The sequence below is a fragment of the Rhincodon typus genome, chromosome 2 (assembly GCF_021869965.1).
Source record: "Rhincodon typus isolate 14 chromosome 2, sRhiTyp1.1, whole genome shotgun sequence".
Classification (NCBI taxonomy): domain Eukaryota; kingdom Metazoa; phylum Chordata; class Chondrichthyes; order Orectolobiformes; family Rhincodontidae; genus Rhincodon; species Rhincodon typus.
Window position 1 is genome coordinate 861,659 of NC_063333.1, and position 21,580 is coordinate 883,238.

The 21,580-nt window shown below is 46.0% G+C and overlaps 1 long non-coding RNA gene across 1 annotated transcript; it reads right to left on the reverse strand.

The window, feature by feature from the left end:
* Positions 1 to 348: 348 nt before the first annotated feature.
* LOC125485210 lies at positions 349 to 21,334 on the reverse strand. The gene is made up of 3 exons (XR_007263950.1): positions 21,290 to 21,334; positions 16,349 to 16,460; positions 349 to 497 (listed from the first exon to the last, which is right to left on the reverse strand). It is a non-coding gene; the product is annotated as an uncharacterized LOC125485210 (long non-coding RNA).
* Between the last annotated feature and the right edge of the window lie 246 nt (positions 21,335 to 21,580).

Consider the following 21,580-nt stretch of genomic DNA (forward strand, 5'->3'; position numbering starts at 1 on the left):
AGAACCGAAAGTGGTGGCTAGGCCTACACCAGAGATTAAAGGTCGAGCCCAAAGAAAAAGATGATTGGAGGGATTCACCAGGGCCAGACAGGGAGGCCTTCTGTGAGGTGGGGAGGAGGTCTTAAATTGGATTCCTCTTGCTGCCATGGGGAACAGAGAGCAAAGAATGCCTACCGGAATAAAGAATTGGAGGAGGCCTTTGAGGCACATTGTATGGATTTGAAAGGAAAAACAATGATCTGAGATTTTCATGAAAAAAGTGAAGCTATCTTTTTCAATCAACTTGGTGTGTATTCCCAGCATCCAAAGTTTATTTTATTCCATTCTGACTCACGAGGAACTTATTCTATTCAGGCTCTGGGGTTACACAGTACCTTGCAAATCATTGACAGGAGAGAGGGTGGACTGATCAGCAGCAGAGTTCCGACTGTCTGGTTTGTTGAACTTCTTGGATGTGGAAGTGTTTGGCTCCTTGCTTGGAGCAGATCTGTTAGGAGCTGAGGGAAAAGGTGGAGAGAAAAACAGATAAACCACATTTAATAAACATATCAACACGATGCATCCTCTATTGGCTAAGGTCAAATAGCAAATCACTACCGTGTTGGACACAGCTTCAAAAGGTGCTCCTGACATTCCTGAATGGTTTTGGACAATAAAAATCTGTCAATAAGTTGAAAGAACTGCAGAAGATGGGAATATGGAATAAAAACAAAGTGCTGGAGAAACTGAGATAACAAGGTGTAGAGCTGGATGAACACAGCAGGCCAAGCAGCATCAGAGGAGCAGAAAAGCTGACGTTTCGGGCCTAGACCCTTTTTTTCTGAAGAAGGAGGGTTAGGCTCACGGTTAAAGAGGCGGAGGCAGCGGAAAAACTGTTCAACGTCCAAGCGTGAGCAGTATTCGTTGATGTGTGGGTGGAGGGGGACAAAGGTGAGCCCTTTACTGAGGACTGACCGTTCGTCCTCAGTAAGGGGGAGGTCCGGGGGGATGGTGAAGACCCAGCAGGGCTGGGTGCTACTGTCTCACGCTTGGACATTGAACAGTTTTTCTGCCGCCTCCACCTCCGCGCTTACTTCTTTAACCGAGAGCCTAGCCCTCCCTCTACTGACCCTTCTCCTGCCTCCAACACACCCCCTCCTCCTGGACACCACCCCAAGGCCTCCTACCCTCCCTCGATCTCTTCATCTCCAACTGCCGTCGAGACATCAAGCGCCTCAACCTCTCCACCCCTCTCTCCCACTCCAACCTCTCCCCCGCAGAACATGCAGCCCTCCGCTCCAATCCCAACCTCACCATAAAACCTGCGGACAAGGGAGGCGCAATTGTAGTATGGCGCACTGACCTCTACATCGCCAAGGCCAGATGCCAACTCTTCGACACCTCCTCCTACCGCCCCCTTGATCATGACCCCACCCCCGAGCACCAAACCATCATCTCCCAAACCATCTACAATCTCATCACCTCAGGTGACTTCCCACCCATGGCCTCCAACCTCATCGTTCCCCAACCCTGCACCGCCCACTTCTATCTCCTTCCCAAAATCCACAAACCTGAATGCCCTGCTCAACCCATTGTCTCCGCCTGCTCCTGCCCCACCGAACTTATCTCCAACTATCTGGACTCCATTTTCTCTCCCTTGGTCCAGGAAGTCCCTACCTACGTCCATGACACCATCCACGCCCTCCACCTCCTCCAAAACTTCCAATTCCCCGGTCCCCAACACCTCATCTTTACTATGGATGTCCAGTACCTATACACCTGCATTCCCCATACAGATGGCCTAAAGGCACTCCGCTTCTTCATGTCCCGCAGGCCCAACCAGTCCCCCGTCCACTGACACCCTCATCCGCTTAGCCGAACTCGTCCTCACCCTCAACAACTTCTCTTTCAATTCCTCCCACTTCCTACAGACAAAGGGGGTGGCCATGGGTACCCGCATGGGCCCAAGCTATGCCTGCTTCTTTGTAGGTTACGTGGAACAATCCCTCTTCCATAGCTGCACTGGCCCTAAACCCCACCTCTTCCTCCGTTACATTGATGACTGCATCGGCGCAGCCTCGTGCTCCCACGAGGAGCTCGAACAGTTCATCCACTTCACCAACACCTTCCACCCCAACCTTAAGTTCACCTGGACCATCTCTGATACCTCTCTCTCCTTCCTGGACCTCTCTTGTTTTCATCTCTGGCAACCACCTGGAAACCGATATCCATTTCAAGCCCACCGACTCCACAGCTATCTAGAATACACCTCCTCCCACCCACCTTCCTGCAAAAATGCCATCCCCTATTCCCAATTCCTTCTCCTCCGCCGCATCTGCTCCCAGGATGAGGCATTCCACTCCCGTACATCTCAGATATCCTCGTTTTTCAAGGACTGCAACTTCCCCCCTCAGTGGTCAAGAACGCCCTCGACCGTGTCTCCCGCATTTCCCGCAACTCATCCGTCACACCCCATCCCCGCAATAACAACCAAAAAAGAATCCCCCTCGTCCTCACGTACCACCCCACCAACCTCCGGATCCAACGCATCATCCTCCGACACTTCCGCCATCTGCAATCCGACCCCACCACCAAAGACATTATTCCCTCCCCACCCTTATCTGCTTTCCGGAGGGACCACTCTCTCTGGGACTCCCTTGTCCACTCCACACTCCCCTCCAACCCCACCACACCCGACACTTTTCCCTGCAACCACACGAAGTGCTACACCTGCCCCTACACCTCCCCCCTCACCCCCGTTCCAGGCCCCAAGAAGACTTTCCACATCAAGCAGATGTTCACCTGCACATCTGCCAACGTGGTATACTGTATCCACTGTTCCCGTTATGGCCTCCTCGACATTGGGGAAACCAAGCGGAGGCTTGGGGGCCGCTTTGCAGAACACCTACGCTCGGTTCGCACTAAACAACTGCACCTCCCAGTCGCAAACCATTTCAACTCCCCCTCCCATTCCTCAGATGACATGTCCATCCTGGGCCTCCTGCAGTGCCACAACGATGCCACCTAAAGGTTGCAGAAACAGCACCTCATATTCCGCTTGGGAACCCTGCGGCCCAATGGTATCAATGTGGACTTCACAAGCTTCAAAATCTCCCCTCCCCCTACCGCATCCCAAAACCAGTCCAGCTCGTCCCCGCCTCCCTAACCTGTCCTTCCTCCCACCTATCCCCTCTTCCCACCTCAAGCCCCACCCCCATCTCCTACCTACGAACCTCATCCCGCCTCCTTGACCTGTCCCGTCCTCCCTGGACTGACCTATCTCCTCCCTAACTCCTACACTCACCTTTACTGGCTCCATCCCCGCCTCTTTGACCTGTTTTTCTCCTCTCCACCTATCTTCTCCTCTATCCATCTTCTGTCTGCCTGCCCCTCTCTCCCTATTTATTTCAGAATCCCTTTCCCCTCCCCCATTTCTGAAGAAGGGTTTAGGCCCAAAACGTCAGCTTTCCTGCTCCTCTGATGCTGCTTGATGCTGTGTTCATCCAGCTCTACACCTTGTTATCAAAAATTACCACCAGCAGCTTCCCCAGCCTCATGGGAATGGCTAGATAAACCCTGGACTCAGTTTTACATCAACTATGCTGGTCGTTTCATCAGTTCAATGTTCTTAGTCACTGTGGATGCCCATTCAACGTGGTTGGACGTACACAGAGTTCATTCATCAAACACAGGGAGAACAATTGAAAAGTTGTCAGCATCTATTGTAATACACAGACTCCCGGAGGTGTCGGTCACAGACAAAGGGCCATCATTTACCACAGGGAATTTGAGTATTTCCTGAAGTCGAATGGCATTTAAGGACAGTACTGCATCATCCATCATCCAATGGTCTGGAGGAAAGAACAGTAAAAATTTTGAAGGCAGACTTAAAGAAACAGTCTACAGCTTCATTCAATACCAAACTGTCCAGAAAACAAAAAAATGCTAGAAATAACAGTGGGTCAGGCATCATCCATGGAGAGAAAACCAGCTAATGTTTTGAGTCTAGATGACCCTTCATCAAAGCAGATTTCAGCATCTGCAATAATTTGCTTCTTCCGAACTGTCCCGGTTCCTGTTTGATTACAGGACTGCTCCTCATGCAACTACAGAGATAGCTCCAACAGAGTTGCTAATGGGGAGAAGCCCCCACATCAGGTTAAACCTGATCTTCCCAGATCTGGGGGAGGGAGGGTCCTCTAAACGAGAGAGACAGTTCACTTCAGGGGGCGAAGTTTGGTGTAGGAACTGCAGGAATGGCGCTGCATTGGTAAGAGGCATGGTCGATATGACGTCAGGTCCTGTGACATACAAAGCTTGGATAGGAGACGCAGTCCTGAACAAGCACATGGACCACATGAAAGCTGGATCCTTGCACATGGAGCAAAACATGATCAAAAACAGAAGTTGCTGGAAAAGTTCAGCAGGTCTGGCAGTAAACTGACATTTTCTTAGCTACAAAATAAATACCAAAAGAACTGCGGATGCTGTAAATCAGGATAAAAACAGAAGTTGCTGGAAAAGGTCAGCAGGTCTGGCAGCATCTGTGAACTGAGCTCTAAGAAGGGTCACTGGACCTGAAAAGTTAACTCTGATTTTTTCTTCACACATGCTGCCAGACCTGCTGAGCTTTTCCAGCAACTTCTGTTTTCGTTCCTGATTTACAGCATCTGCAGTTCTTTCGGTTTTTATTCAGGAGGAAAACATACCCAGCCCATCAGAAGATCCAGCGTGGTTGTCGGAACCTCTGGGTTCTCCCCCTTTGCCCAGCGTTAAAGAAACCTCTGAGGACGAGATGGACATGGACAGATGTCGCAGCCTTAATGCTGCTGCCACCTCAAGATGAGTTTCAGTCAAGACGCTCTGGGCGCTGCAGGCAGGCTATGGTGAGGCAGAGTCAGAGGTAGTGGACACAGTATAAATACGCCCAGGAAAGGCTACCAGAAAAAGAACAGACCTATGTCCCCAGACAATCACTACATCTCTTCCCCTCTAAGTCTGGGGACATGCCAAGAGCAGCACCAGGTGTACTTTATAGGAGGTGTCACCCTGATGAAGTTGCAGCGCAAGACTACTTGCATTACAATGGAAGCAGTACACAATATAGAGCGAAGTGATCCTACAACCAATGGGTCAGCTCTTCACTCTGAAATCCTGTCACATCCAGTCATGAACAGTAAAAACAAACTAAGACCTGCAGATGCTGAAGATCTGAAACACAAACAGAAATTGCTGGAGAAACTCAATAGGTCTGGCAGCATCTGTGGGAAGAAAGCAGAGCTAACATTGTGAATCTGGTGACTATTCATCAGAAACTGGAGGAGGAGGCTCCACAAACATCCCCATCCTCAATGATGGGAAGACCAGTACATCATTGCATCCATGTTTACAATGCATCAAAGTTTCATATCATCTGCAAACACTGAACTTGTCCCTTGCACATATCTACATATAAAATCAGGAAAACAAACCAACGTCTGGGTAACTACACAACAAACCATCCTCCAGCCAGAAAAAGAAAACATCCATTGACCATTACTCTGTGTTTCCAATTTTGTATCCCCATTGCTACTGTCCCTTTTATTCCATGGCCAATAGGATTTCACATAAGTCTGTTGAGTGATAATACATCAAATGCCGTTTGAAAATCCATGTACACCACATCAAAAACTTAACGTTTTATTACCTCTTTAAAAACTCAAGTCATTTAGTTAAATGTGATTTTAACTTCAGAAATCCGTACTAGCTCTTCTTAATCAGCCACCTTTCCTGCTGACTACTAGTAGGCTAGACAGGCTGAATGGCCTACTTCTGCTCCTATTTCTATCTTTTACTATCTCTATCTTGAATAATTGTTTCTAGAAGTTTCACCACCACTGAAGTTAAACCATGATGTGGAGGTGCTGGTGCTGGACTGGGTGGACAAAGTCAGAACTCACCTGACACAGGGGCTGTGCTCCAAAAGCTTGTGCAATTCCAAATAAACCTGTTGGACTATAACCTGGTGTTGTGTGATTTCTGAAATTAAACCAACCATTGTCATTCTTCACTAACAGCCTGAATCTTATGTTACAATGATCACTATCTCCTAAATGTACACCGACTGATACTTGATCCACTTGGCTAACTTCACTTCCAAGAACAAGCTCCAACAGTACATCCTCTCTGATTGGACTGGAAAACTACAGCTATTTCTAGGGACAGTATTCCCTCTAATTTTCTTCCCGACTGCATGGGCCTCTGAGGTCCTAACACAACAATGACTTCTGGAACTGGAAGTCAACGCCACAATTTGAGTGCTGGAACCAATTGCCATATGTGGACCGTGGAGTAGCCATGCAGCTTAGAGGGAACTTTGTCTATGGGTGCCTTCTTATCTGAGGTAATTCCCTTCCAACAAGAGAGAACCTCTCATGACTTCACATTCAATGACATTACATTTGTTGTAACCTCACTATCACCAACCTGGTGTTTACCATTGACCAGAAACCGAACTGAACTGGCCCTATAGATACTGTGACTAGAAAAGAACGTCAGAGGCTATGAATCTTGCAGCGAGTAAGTCACATCCTGACTCCCTAAAAGTGTCCACCACCTACAAGTTACAAGTCAGGAGGAGTGCGATAGAATACATTTGCTTAGGTGGGCACAGCTCCAACAACCCTCAGGACGCTTGACACCATCCTGGACAAAACAACACACATGGCTGGCATTCTATCTAACACTATCAATATTCAACCCTCCACCACCAATGCAAGGCACAGTGGCAGCAGTGTATACCATCTGCCTACTGCATGACAAAAATTCACCCAGACTCCTACAATATAATGCGGATAAATGTGAGGTTTTCCTCTTTGGTAGCAAATGCAGGCAGGATTATTATCTGAGACTTTTAAGTGACTCTTGGATAGGCCCATAGCGGATAGTAAAATGTAGGGTATGCAGGGTAGATTGATCTTAGTAGGATAATAGATCGGCACAACATCGTGGGCCGAAGAGCCTGTACTGTGCTGTACTGTTCTATGTTCTATGAATGGCTATAAATTGAGACAGGGAAATGTGCAATGAGACCTGGGTCTTGTTGTACACCCGTCGCTGAGGGTAAGCAAGTAGATACAGCAGGTGGTAAAAAAGGCAAATGATATGGTGGGCTTCATTGCGAGAGGATTCAAGTACAGGAGCAGGGATGTCTTGCTGCAATTGTTCAGGGCCTTGGAGAGACTGCACCTGGAGTATTGTGTGCAGTTTGGGTCTCCTTATCAGTGGGAGGATGTTCTTGCTATGGAGGGAGTGCAGCAAAGATTTACCAGACTGATTCCTGAGATGGTGGGGCTGACGTACGAGCAAGGGTTGAATCAGTTACGACAATATTTGCTGGAATTCAGAAGATTAAAATTATAAAAGGACGAGACAGGGCAGATGCAGGAAGAATGTTCCTGATGATGAAGGACTCCAGAATCAGGGATCATAATGTAAGGATACAGGGTAAACCATTTAGATGAGGAGAAATGTCTTCACCTGCAGAGTGGTGAGCCTGTGGTTCACAGTACGAATAATCTTTGGAATTCTTTCTCTAGTGAGTAGTCAATGCTGAGAAAATAAAGATCATAGAATCATAGAATCGTTACAGTGTAGAAGCAGGCCATTCAACCCATTAGTTCACACCAACCCTCTGAAGAGCATCCCACCCAAACCCACCCCACTACCCTGAACCCTATATTCCCCCGCATCCCCCTCCAACCCCCTCTCCCTGGCTAACCCACCTAGCCTGCACATCCCTGGACACTATGGACAATTTCCCATGGCCAATCCACCCAACCTGTGCATCTTTGGACTGTGGAAGGAAACTGGAGCACCAGGATGAAACCCTCAAAGACACGGGGAAAACCGTCCAAACTCCACACAGAAAGTTGCCCGAGAGTGGAATTGAACCTAGGTTCCAGGCGCTGTGAACCACTGAGCGACTGTGCCATAAGGCTATTGGACAGATTTTTGATTGCCAAGGAATTTTGGATTTGGCAGTGGGCACAAGTTCAAAAGTAGGGCTGAGGACATGATAAGTGATCATCTTGAATGGTGGAACAGCTTTGATAGGGTAAATGACCAACTCGTGTGCCTATTTCTTGTATTCTTGTGGGAATGACCAAGTTTATCTGATTCATGTAGTGGTCAACAACTTAGAGAACATCTTCAGCTGATCAGGGTGAGCAAGCATGGATTTGTGAAGATCAGGTCAGGCCTGACGATCCTGACTGAATATTTCAAGGTGTGTCTAGAGAAAGAGAATATCTATGGATCTTACCGATCTGCACTTCTGGAAGACGTTGATGTAGACCCTTATAACACAATGTTAAGTCATGTAATTGAAGGCAAATGATTGACCTGGCAGAGAATAGGAATAATCAACAGCAACGTCCAGCAAGGATCTGAGGTGGAAGCTTATTTGTTGATCACAAGACCATAATCTACTGGAATAAAAGGCAGACAAGTTCCCAGGGCCTGGTGGCTGACATCCTAGCGTCTTAACGAAAGTGGCAGCAGAGATAATCAAACCAATATTCAAAAATTCCCTGGAACGTGGGGAAGGTTACAGTGGATTGGAAAAACACTAATATAGCACTCTTGTTCAAAAAGGGAGGGAGGCAGAAACTACAAAACTACAGACCAGTTAGTTTAACATGTATCTTTGGGAAATTGTTAGAAACTATTACTAAGGAAGTAATTACAGGACATTTGGAAAGTCAAAATACAATCCATCAGAGTCAGAGATAACAACAGTGTGGAGCTGGAGGAACACAGCAGGCCAGGCAGCATGAGAGGAGCAGGAAAGTTGACGTTTCGGGTCGGGACCCTTCTTGGCCCATCAGAGTCAGCATGGTTTTATGAAGGGTAAATCGTGTTTGACTAATTTGCTAGAGTTTTTTGAAGATGTAACAAGCAGTGTGAATGAGGTCAGGAGCTGAGTGGTCCTGGCAGAACCTAAACTGGGCATCACTGAGCAGGTTATTGCTGAGCTGGTGCTGTTTGATAGCAATGTTGATGATACCTTCCATCACTTTACTGATGATTGATGATGTGGGGGCACCAGTGTTGGACTGATGATTGAAAATAGACTGATGGGCGGTAGTTGGCCGGGCTGGATTTGTCCTGCTTTTTATAAATAGGACATACTTGGGCAATTTTCCACATTGTCGGGTAGATACCAGCATTGTAACTGTGCTGCAACAGCTTAGCAAGGGGAGCAGCAAGCTCTGGAGCACAAGTCTTCAGTACTATTGCCGGAATATTGTCAGGGCCCATAGCCTTGGCAGTGACGGTGCCTCCAGCATTTCTTGATATCACGTGGAGTGAATCGAATTGGCTGAACACTGTATCTGTAATGCTGGGGACCACTGGAAGAGGCTGAAATGGATCATCCATTTGGCACTTATGTGCTGGGCTCTTCCATCATTGAGGATGGGGATACTTATGGAGCCTCCTTCTCCAGTGAGTTGTTTATTGTTCACCATCATTCTTGACTCGATGTGGCAGGACTGCGGAGCTTAGATCTCACCCGTTGGTTGTGGTATCTTGTAGCTCTACTACTTTTATGCTGTTAGCCATGCAAGTAGTCCTGTTTGGTGGCTTCACCAGGTTGACACCTCATCTTCAGGTATACCTGGTGCTGCTCCTGGCATACCCTCCTGCACTGTCCATTGAACCAAGGTTGATCCCCAGGCTTGATGGTAATAGTTGAGTGGGGGATATGCTGAGTCAAGAAGTTACAGATTGTGCTGGAGTACAATTCTGCTGCTGTTGATGACCCACAGCGCCTCATGGATGCCCAGTCTTGAGTTGCTAGCTCTGTGCGAAGTCTGTCCCATTGAGCACGGTGATAGTGCCACACAATACGATGGAGGTTATTCTCAGTGTGAAGGCGGGACTTTGTCTCCACAAGGACTGTGTGATGGTCACTCCTACCAATAATGTCATGGACAGATACACAGAAAGCAGATTGATAAGTATGAGATTAAGTATGTTTTTCCCTCTTGTTGGTTCCCTCACCAACTGCTGCAGACCCCGTCTAGCTGCTATGTCACTTTGGGACCTGACCAGCTTGATCAGTAGTGCTGCTGCTGAGCCACACTTGGTAGTGGACATTGAAATCCTCCACCAAGAGGCCATTTTCTGTCCTTGCTACACTCGGTGCTTCCTCTAAATGTAGTACTGATTCATCAGCCAAGGGAGGATGGCACATGGTATTCAGCAGGAGGTTTCCTTGCCCATTTTTAACCTGAAGGCATGAGACTTCATGGGGCCCACAGTCAATGTTGAGCACTCCCAGTGCAACTCTCATCTGACTGTACACCACTATTCCACCACCTTTGCTGGGTATGTCCTGCTGATGGGACAAGTCATAATGAGGGATAGTGATGGTGGTGTCTGGGACATTGCCTGTAACCTATGATTCCATGAGTATGACTGTGTCAGGCTGTTACTTGACTAGTCTGTAAGACAGCTCTCCCAATTTTGGCACTAACCCCCAGATGTTAGTGAGGAGGACTCTGCAGGGTCGACAGGGCTGTTTCTGCCATTGTCTTTTCCGGTGCCTAGGTCGATGCCAGGTGATCCATCCAGTTTCACTTTTTTCTTGAGACTCCATGGCATTGATGCAATTGAGTGTCTTACCACGCCATCTCAGAGGGCAATTAAGAGTCAACTACATTGCTGTGGGTCTGGAGTCACATGTAGGCCAGACCAGGTAAGGATGGCAGGTTTCCTTCCCTGAAGGGCATGAGTGAACCAGATAGGTTTTTTTCTGACAATTGACAATGGAATCTGGTCACCATTAGACTCTTGATACCAGATTTTATTTTATTGAATTTAAATTCCACCATCTGCCATGATGAGATTCAAATCCAGGTCCCCTAAACATCAGCTGAGTTTTTGGATTAATAGTCTAGTGATACCACTCGGCCATCACCCGAAATATTAACTCTGATTTTTTCTTCACAGCTGCGTCCAGACCTGCCGAGCTTTTCCAGCAACTTCTGTTTTTGTTCCTGATTTAAAGCATCTGCAGTTATTTCAGTTTTTATTTAGTATGAATTAGGAGGCCCTTCAGCTTCTCAGGGCTTTTCATTCTTTCACTAAAATCATGGTTTATCTGATTACTCCACATTTCCACCCACCCACCCCTAATAACCTTTCACCCAAATCTATCCATTTCTGGCCTTATTCAAAAACTGATCTACCACCTTTTGAGAAAGAGTTCTCAAGACTCTCAAACTTCTGTGCAAAAAAATTTCCTCAACTGTACCTTAAATGGGCGATGCTTAGTTTTTAATACATGACTTCTCGTTCCAGATTCCAGCAAGAAAGGAGACATCCTCTCCGTATCCACTCCATCAAGACCTCACGGGATCTTATTTGTTTCAATCAAGCCACGTCTTACTCTTCTAAGTCCCACCATGAGTCATTGAAGGATTGCACATATTGAAAGAGGTCTTAATAAAGCATCCGGTATCCTGTGTTTTTACTTAATAGAGGCATAGAGCAAGGAGGTTATGTCAAACTTGAACTGTACAGGAGTTTAGCCTCAGCTGGAATTGTGTCTATTTCTGTGTGTCATACGTTAGGAAGAAAGTGAAGGCTTTGGAAAGAGTGCAGAAGAATTTTACAATTATGGTTCTCGAGATGATAAATTTCTAGATTGAAGGACTGGGATTAATTTTCTTGGAAAGGAGAATGTTGAAAGGAGACATGGCAAAAGTTTTCAAAATCATGAGGGATCTGGACAGAATCACAGATAAGGGCCCTTTGGCTCATCATGTCCATGCCAGATAAAAGCAACTACCTAACTAATCTAATCCCATTTTCCAGCACTTGGCACATAGCTTTCCATGCCTTGGCACCACAAATACACATCTACTTCTTAACACTTTTCCAAAGTGATGAGGGTTTCTGTCTCTACTACCCTTCTAGGCAGTTAGTTCCAGATGGTGGGTGAAAAAAAACTTTTTCTCAAATCTCCTCTAAACCTTCTGCCTTAAATCTATGCCTCCTGGTCATTGATCCCTCTACTACAGGGAAAGGTTTCTTTCTATCTACTCTATCTGTACCCCCATAATTTTACACATTTCAGTAATGTCCTCTCTCAATCTCCACTGCTCTAAGGAAAACGACCCCAGTCTGTCCAATCTCTCTTCATAACTGAAAATTTTCAACCCAGGCAACATCCTGGTTAATCTCCTCTGCACCCTCTCCTGTGCTGTCACAGTGTCAAGTGCTGTGCAAGTGTACATAAAGGGTGACTTGGCGATAGGATACTGGCCTCTGTGAAGTTATTTCAGTCACCACCATGGCTAGCTTTATATTGCAGATCTTATGAATTGAATTCAAATTCCAGCAGCTACCTGTGAATTTCGATTGATAGTGAATAGTTTGTAAAGTTAATGTTTAACAGGGCAGCTGACCGAATGGCTCACCTATGGCCTTGGAAAGTCATGGACATACAATATGTTCTGCGCGAACACATCTCCAGAAATCACTATCAATGTGGAAGACTGAGCTCCAGGTTTGGAACTCAAACAGCAACTGCAATTACTGTGGTGCATCTACAAGAAGATGAGAACTATGATCCTATGACTGCTGAAACAGTAATCTCAAGATTACTTACAGTGTTATGTGCTAGTAAGCATAGGTACAGCAGGATTGAGCACATTGGTGTAGAAGGAAGTAAACAGATTCACAAGAAATTGGGACAACAAGGTGTAGAGCTAGATGAACACAGCAGGCCAAGCAGCATCAGAGGAGCAGGAAAGCTGACGTTTCTGAAGAAGGGTCTAGACCTGAAACGTCAGCTTTCCTGCTCCTCTGATGCTGTTTGGCTTGCTGTGTTCATCCAGCTCTACACCTTGTTGTCTCAGATTCTCCAGCATCAGCAGTTCCTACTATCTCTCCACAAGAAATTAGGGCTTTTTCTGGGACAGTTAGACCATAAGTAATCAGAACAAGAGTAGGCCATTCGACCCACAAGCCTGTTCCACCATTCGGTAGATTCATGGCTAATCCGACATTCTTCATGTCCACTTTCCTGCCTTTTCTTGATACCCACGATTCCCTGATTGATCAAGAATCTATTGATCTCAGGCTCAAATACAGACAAGGTCTCTGCCCCTACAGGTCTCTGTAGCAAGGAGTTCCAAAGAATCACAATCATAAGAACATAAGAACATAAGAACTAGGAGCAGGAGTAGGCCATCCAGCCCTTCGAGCCTGCTCCGCCATTCAATAAGATCATGGCTGATCTTTTCGTGGACTCAGATCCACTTACCCGTGTTCTCACCGTATCCCTTAATTCCTTTATTATTCAAAAAAAATCTACCTTATCTTTAAAAACGTTTACTGAAGTAGCGTCAACTACTTTACTGGGCAAGGAATTCCAGAGATTAACAACCCTCTGGGTAAGAAGTTCCTTCTCAATTCAGTCCTAAATCTGCTCCCTCTAATCTTGAGGCTATGCCCTCTTGTCCTAGCTTCACCTGCCAGTGGAAACATCCTCTCTACTTCTATCTTATCTATTCCCTTCATCATTTTATATGTTTCCATAAGATACCCCCTCAATCTTCTGAATTCCAATGAATATAATCCCAATCTACTCAGTCTCTCCTCATAAGCCAACCCCCTCAACTCCAGAATCAACCTACTGAACCTCTTTTGCACCCCCTCCAGTACCAGTACATCCTTTCTCAAGTAAGGAGACCAAAACTGCACACAGTACGCCTGGTGTGGCCTCACCAGCACCTTGTACAGCTGCAACATAACCTCTCTGCTTTTTATTTCAATCCCTTTAGCAATGAAGGACAAAATTCCATTTGCCTTCCTAATTACTTGTTGTACCTGCAGACCTACCTTCTGTGATTCATGCACAAGGACACCCAGGTCCCTCTGCATAGCACCATGCTGCAACTTTTTACCATTCAAGTAATAATCCTTTTTATTATTACTCCTACCAAAATGCATGACTTCACACTTATTTACATTGTATTCCATCTTTGCCCACTCACTCAATGTATCTATGTTCCTCTGCAAAGTTTCACAGTCCTCTGCACACTTTGCTCTGCTACTCATCTTAGTGTCATCTGCAAACTTTGACACCCTACATGTGGTCCCCAACTCCAAATCATCTATATAAATTGTAAATAATCCTCAAGAGAGAACAAATTCCTCCCCATCTCAGTCTTACTTAAATGGCACCCCTTTATTCTGGGATTATTCCCTCAGGTCCTAGACTCTCCCATGGGAGGAAACAGCCTCTCAGCATTTACCCTGTCAAGTTCCTTAAGAATACTGGAATTTCCTCCCTAATGGCATTGTGGGTCAATCCACAGCAGTTGGACTGCAGCAGTTCAAGAAGGAATCTCACCACAATCTTCTCAAGGGTAACTAGGGATGGGCAATAAATGCTGGCCAACCAGTGACACCCACATCACACAAATGAATAAATTTAAAAAATCCTTTTTGTTTCAATGAGATCACCTTTCATTCTTCTAAAGTCCAGTGAGTAGAGTCCCAACCTGTTTAACCTTTGCTCTTAAGACAATTAATTGGGAAGGCGATGGCCTAGTGGTATTATTGCTGGACTGTTAATCCAGAGACCCAGATAGCGTTCTGGGGACCTAGGTTCAAATCCCACCATGGCAGATGGTGGAACTTGAATTCCATAAATATCTGGAATTAAGAGTCTAATGATGACTGTGAATCCATTGTCTATTATCAGGAAAAACCCATCTGGTTCGCTAATGTCTTTTAGGGAAGGAAACTGTCATCCTTACCTACCTGGTCTGAAGTACATGTGACTCCAGACCCACAGCAACGTGGTTGACTCTTAACTGCCCTCTGGGCAATTAGTGATGGGCAATAAATCCTCCCGAGCTAGCAACGCCCTCATCCTGTGAATGAATAAAGAAAACAAAATCCTTCATAGCAGGAATCATCCTAGCGAACCTTCTCTGAACTGCCAGCAATAAAATATCTTTTCCTAAATAAGGTGACCAAAACTACTCACAGTGGTCTCACCAGCAACTTGTACAGTTGCAGTAAGACTTCCCTACTCTTATAGTCCAACTCCCTTGAAATAAGGGTGAATATTGCATTAGCCTTCCTGATTACCTGCTGCACCTGTGCGCTCACTTTCTGTGTTTCATGTATAAGAGACTTGGAATCTTGGATAGGCACATGGAGGATCGTCAAATGTAGGGTATGCAGGGTAGATTGATCTTAGTAGGATAATAGGTCGGCACAACATTGTGGGCCAAAGGGCCTGTACTATGCTGTACTGTTCTATGTTCTAAGTCCTTTAGTGTTGCAGCTTTTTTGTAGTGTTTCTCCAACTAAATAATACTGTATTCTTGTTCACCCTTCCAAAATGAACAACTTCACATTTTCCCACATAATGCTTCATTTGTGAACTTTTTGTCCACATACTTAACTGTTCAATACCACTCTGCAAAGTTTTTGCATCCTTTTGTAACCTGCCTTTCCACCTATTTTTGTGTTGTCTGCAAATCAGGCTACAGTGCATTTGCTTCCTTCCTCCAGGTCAAATAAGGATAGAATGAGGAGAAATATCATGAAACGAAGGTACAATTTGAAAGGGGCATCGTAGGCTACTGGGGCACAAATTGGTAAAGGTGGGTGGTGTGATAGGTTGAAAACATGGTTAGAAGTGTGCACAGAATCCTAGGCTTTATAAGTAGACAGACAGATTCCAAAAGGAAGTTCAAGTGAATCTTTATAACATGATGGTACGGCCCTAACTGAATTCAACTCAACTTTGACACGTCACTTTGAGGAAAATGTAGAGGTTTTAGGTGTGGTATGGATGGTAAAATTATGGGAATGATTCCAGGGATCAGACACTTCAGTTGTGTGTATAGATTGGAGAAGTAGGGACTGTTCCCCTCTGAGGACAGGCTTGGAGATTTAACAGATGGGTTCCAAATCAGGAGAGATTTAGGATGAGGAAAAAAGAACTGATTCTAGTGGAACACTTGAAAACCAGATGGCACAATTTAAGGCAAATGGTAAAAGAAAATCAGTTTACATGCAATGGGTGCTTAAATTCTGGAATTCACTGCACTAGTGCACGGAATCGAACGAGGACCTGACAAGAAACAAATACTTGGGAGAAGGGGGTGAGGCATTTGGGACCACTAGTCCTTGCAGAATTGACCAGGGTGGAAGGAGGACAAAAAAGAGAAATTGCCCAAATCAGAGTGCTGAAGAGTATAATCAGCTGGGCTCTGTGGTCATGTTTCAGACAGTTCCTAACACTGTCCGCAAGACTGTGGCTTTAAGTTGTTTGCTGTCCACTACGTAGCAGTACCTTTTTTTGCTGGTTGGCTGGGATTTTTCGGTGCTTTCCCAGCTCCAGGCTTTGCTTTCCCTCCTTTACGGCTGGACATCACATCTAGAAAACTCTCTGCTAACCAGCGTCACTAGAACAGAGAGAATTGATCTCAAGTTAATCCGGTGTTGCCTCGCCTCTGTCAAAGACGGGAAGGATAGTGCTGGCACTTACAAAGAGATTTGGAGGCTGGAGCAGTGGTCCCAGTGGAAGAAGGAGCTGGCCTTTGCTGCCAGCCCTGCTGGACATGGAAGGCCTTTCGGGCAAAGTGACCCTGCTGAATACAACTGGAGCAGCCAGCCGCAGCAACGTATGTAACAATACTGCCATGTATCAAAAGGGAACAAAGGGTCTCCGTCATAAACTGTACTAACTGTTTAGCAGGGCAGAGTCCACAAAAATATTCGCCACCATTAAATTCCAACCTCAGCGCTCTGATTCCCATTATTCCAATCTCTTATCTGTTGTCTCCAATATTCCAGACTCTCACTGTTGCTCCCAATATGGCAGTCTCTCTTGATGTTACTCCCAGTCTTGCAGTTTCACTCACTGTTGCTATCAGTATTACAGTCTCTCCATATCTCTCTGTTGCTCCCAGTATTGCAATCTCTCTCAATCTCTGTAGCCCCCAGGATTTCAGTCTCACTCATTGTTGCTCCCTGTGCTGCAATCTCTCTCAATCTTTGTAACCCCCAGGATTTCAGTCTCACTCACTGTTGCCCCCAGTATTACAATCTCTCTCTATCTCTCTGTTGCTTCCAATATTGCAATCTCTCTCTCTCTTACTGTTACTCCCAGCATTGCAGTTTTTCTCTCTCTATTGCTTCCAGTATTGCAATCTCCCACTCTCTCACTGTTACTCCCAGTATTGCAGTCTCTCTCTCTCTGTCACTCCCAACATTGCAATCTCTCTCTCTATTACTACAAGCACTGGAGGTACACTCTCTCTTACTCCCATTATTGTAGTCTCTCTTGCTCTTTGTTGTTCCCAGTATTGCAGTCTCTGCCTCTCGCTGTTACTCCTTGTACTGCAGTCCCTAGCTCTCTCTCTTGTTCTCTGTCTCCCAGAATTGCAGCCTCTCTTTGTCTCTCTCTCCTAGTATTGCAGTCTCACTCTCTGTTGCATCCCAATATTGCAGTCTCTCTCTGTTACGCCCAGTATGGCGGTCTCTCTGTAAGCCCCAATATTGCAGTCACATTCTCTCTTTACACCCAGTATTGCAGTTTCTCCCACTCTCTGTGTTGCTCCCAGTGTTGTAATTTCTCTCTGTGTTACTCCCAGTATTGCAATCTCTCTCTCTGTTAATCCCAGTATTGCAATCACTCTCTCTGTCTCCTTTACTCCACGTATTGCAGTCACTCTCTCACTTCCAGTATTGCAGTCATTCTTTCTTTCTGTTACTCCCAATATTGCAGACACTCTTTCTCTCTCTCTCTCACTCCCAGTATTGCAGTCACTGTCTCTCTCTGTTACTCCCAGTATTGCAGTCACTCACTCTCTCCCGTTGTTACTCCAAATATTGTTGTCAATCTCTCTCTCTGTTACTCCCAGTATTGCTGTCATTCTCTCTCTCTCTGTCACTCCTAGTATTGCAGTCAGTCGCTGTGTTACTCCCAGTATTGCAGTCAATCTCTCTCTCTGTTACACCCAGTATTGCAGTCTCTCTCTGTCTCTTGTCACCCCCAGTATTCCAGTCACGCACTCTCTCTCTCTTACGACCAGTATTGCAGTCAGTCTCTCTGAATTACTTCGAGTATTGGACTCTTTCTCTGTTTTACTCTCAGTATTGCAGTCACTCTCTCTCTCTCTGTTACACTCAGTATTGCAGTCATTCTCACTGTCTGTCATTCCCAGTATTGCAGACACTGTCTCTCTTTGTTACTCCCACTATCGCAGTCACTCTCCCGCTGTTACTCCCAGTATTGCAGCCACTCTCTCTCTTTCTGTTACTCCAGGTAATGCAGTCTCTTTCTCTGTTACTCCCAGTATTGCAGTCATTCTCTCTCTCTGTTACTCCCAGTACTGTTGTCACTTTCTCTCTCTGTCACCCCCAGCATTGCAGTCTCTCTGATTTCTCTCCACCCACAGTATTGTAGTCACACACACTCTCTCTATTACTTCCAGTATTGCAGTCACTCTCTCTCTCTTACTCCCAGTATTGCAGTCACTTTCTCTCACTCTGTTACTCCGAGTATTGCAGAAACACTCTCTCTCTTACTCCCAGTATTGCAGTCACTCTCGCTCTCTGTTACTCCCAGTATGGCAGTCCCTCTCTGTCACTCCCAGAATTGCACTTACACTCTCTCTCTCTCTCTATTACTACCAGCATCGCAGTCAGTCTCTCTGAATTACTTTGAATATTGCACCCTCTTTCTGTTTTACACACAATATTGCAGTCATTCTCTCTCTCTGTCATTCCAAGTATTGTAGTCTCTCTCTCTCTGTTACTCCAGATATTGCAGTCTCTCTCTATCTGTTACTCCCAGTATTGCAGTCATTCTCCCTCTCTCACTGTCACTCCCAGCATTGCAGTTCCTCTCTCTCTGTTACTCCAGTATCGCAGTCATTCTCCCTCTCTCTCTCTGCCATTCTGAGTATTGCAGTCTCTCTCTCTGTTGCTCCCAGTATTGCAGTCATTCTCCCTCTCTCTCTGTTACTCCAGGTATTGCAGTCACTCTCTCTCTTTGTTACTCCCTCTCTCTGTTACCCCCAGAATTGTAGTCACACTCTCTTAGTGGTTGGTGGAGTTGTGGACAGCGTAGAGGGCTGTTGTAGGTTGCAACAGGACATTGACAGGATGCAGAGCTGGGCAAAGACGTGGCAGATGGAATTCAACTCAGGAAAGCGTGAATTGATTCATTTTGGAAGGTCGAATTTGAATGCAGAATACAGGGTTAATGGCAGGATTCTCGGCAGTGTTGAGGAACAGAGGGATCTTGGGGTCCACCTCCATAGATCCCTCAAAGTTGCTACTCAAGTTGATAGTGTTGTAAAGAAGGCGTATGGTGTTTTAGCTTTCATTGAGAGTGAAATTGAGTTTAAGAGCCATAAGGTTATGCTGCAGCTCTACAAAACCCTGGTTAGACCACACTTGGAATATTGTGTTCAGTTCTGGTCACCTCATTATAGGAAAGATGTGGAAGCTTTGGAGAGGGTGCAGAGGAGATTTACCAGGATGCTGCCTGGACTGGAGGGCAGGTCTTATGAGGAAAGGTTGAGGGAACTAGGGTGTTTTTCATTGGAGCGAAGAAGGATGAGAGGTGACTTGATAGAGGTTTACAAGATAATGAGAAGCATAGATAGAGTGGATAGTCAGAAACTTTTTCCCAGGGCAGAAATGACTATCACAAGGGGGCATAACTTCAAGGTGATTGGAGGAAGGTATCGGGGAGATGTCAGAGGTAGGTCCTTCACACAGAGAGTGGTGGGCGTGTGGAATGCGCTGCCGGCAGTGGTAGTGGTAGTGGAGTCAGATACTTTAGGGAGATTTAAGTGACTCTTGGATAGGCACATGGAGGATAGTAAAATGTAGGGTATGCAGGGTAATTTGATCTTAGTAGGATAATAGGTCGACACAACATTGTGGGCTGAAGGGCCTGTACTGTGCTGTTCTATGTTCTCTTTCTCTCTATTACTACCAGTATCGCAGTCAGTCTCTCTGAATTACTTCAAGTATTGCACTCTGTGTTTTACTCTCAGTATTGCAGTCAGTCTCCCTCTCTCTCTCTCTCTCTCTGTCATTCCAAGTATTGCAGTCTCTCTCACTGTTACTGCCAGTATTGCAGTCATTCTCCCTCTCTCTCTTTCACTCCCAGTATTGCAGATACTGTCTCTCTGTTACTCCCAATATTGCAGTCATTCTCTCTCTCTGTTACGCCAGGTATTGCAGTCACTCTCTCTTTCTCTGTTACTCTCTGTGTTGCTGTCACACACTCTCTCTCTATTATTACCAGTATTGCAGGCAGTCTCTCTGAATTATTTTGAATATTGCACTGTCTCTGTTTTACTCTCAGTATTGCAATCATTCTCTCTCTCTCTGCCATTCTGAGTAATGTAGTTTCTCTCTCTCTGTTGCAGTCATTCTCCCTCTCCCTCTTTCACTCCCTGTATTGCAGTCACTCTCTCTCTCTCTCTTACTCCCAGTATTTTACTCTCAGTATTGCAATCACTCTCTCTCTCTGTTGCTCCCAGTATTGCAGTCATTATCCCTCTCACTCTCTGTTACTCCCATCATTGCAGTTAGTCTCTCTCTCTGTTACTCGCAGCATCACAGTCGCTCTCTCTGTCTTTCTCGCTCTTTTACTCCCAGTATTGCAGTCACACTCTCTTTCTGTTACTCCTAGTCTTGCAGTCATTCTCCCTCTCTCTCTCTGTTATCCCCAGTATTGCAGTCACTCTCTCTCTCTGTCTCTGTGTTACTATCGGTGTCGCTGTCACGCTCTGTCTGTCGTAAAATCATCATAGAATCATGGAATCCCTACGGAGTGGAAACAGGTTCTTCGGCCCAACACGTCCACACCGACCCATCCCCCTATAACCCACCTAAGCTACACATCCTTGAACACTACGGGAAATTTAGCATAGCCAATCCACCTAGCCTGCACATCTTTGGACTGTGGGAAGAAACCCACGCAGACACAGGGAGAATGCGCAAATTCCACACAGACAGTCGCCCGAGGGTGGAATCAAACCCAGGTCCCTGGCGCTGTGAGGCAGCCCTGCTAACCACTGAGCCACCGTCACCACCCCTCCCCAGTATTGCAGTCACAATCTCTCTCTGTTTCTACAAGTATCGCAGTCAGTCTCTCTGAATTACTTCGAGCATTGCACTCTCTCACAGTTACTCTGTCATTCCCCGTATTGCAGTCTGTGACTGTGTTGCCCACACTATAGCGAGCGAACTCTCCGCGGAGAATTACCATTACTCCAGTCACTGTACCGGCATCTCTTAGCAACCGAGGCAGACGGATGTGACATCATCGTGCTAGCCGCGCCCAGAAAGCCCGCCAATAGAGCACGTGCAGGCACCACAGCTCTCGCCAAAAGGCATCGCTCCTGACTGGCAGTGGTCAACGGTCAAGGCAGGGCAGCTACCCGGGATACAGCCTCTGGGAAATGGGGGGGGGGGGTGTGTGTATTTTCAATGACAGGGATTGGGGGGGGGGGGGTGTGTGTATTCTCAATGACAGTGATTCTGGGGGAGGGGGTGT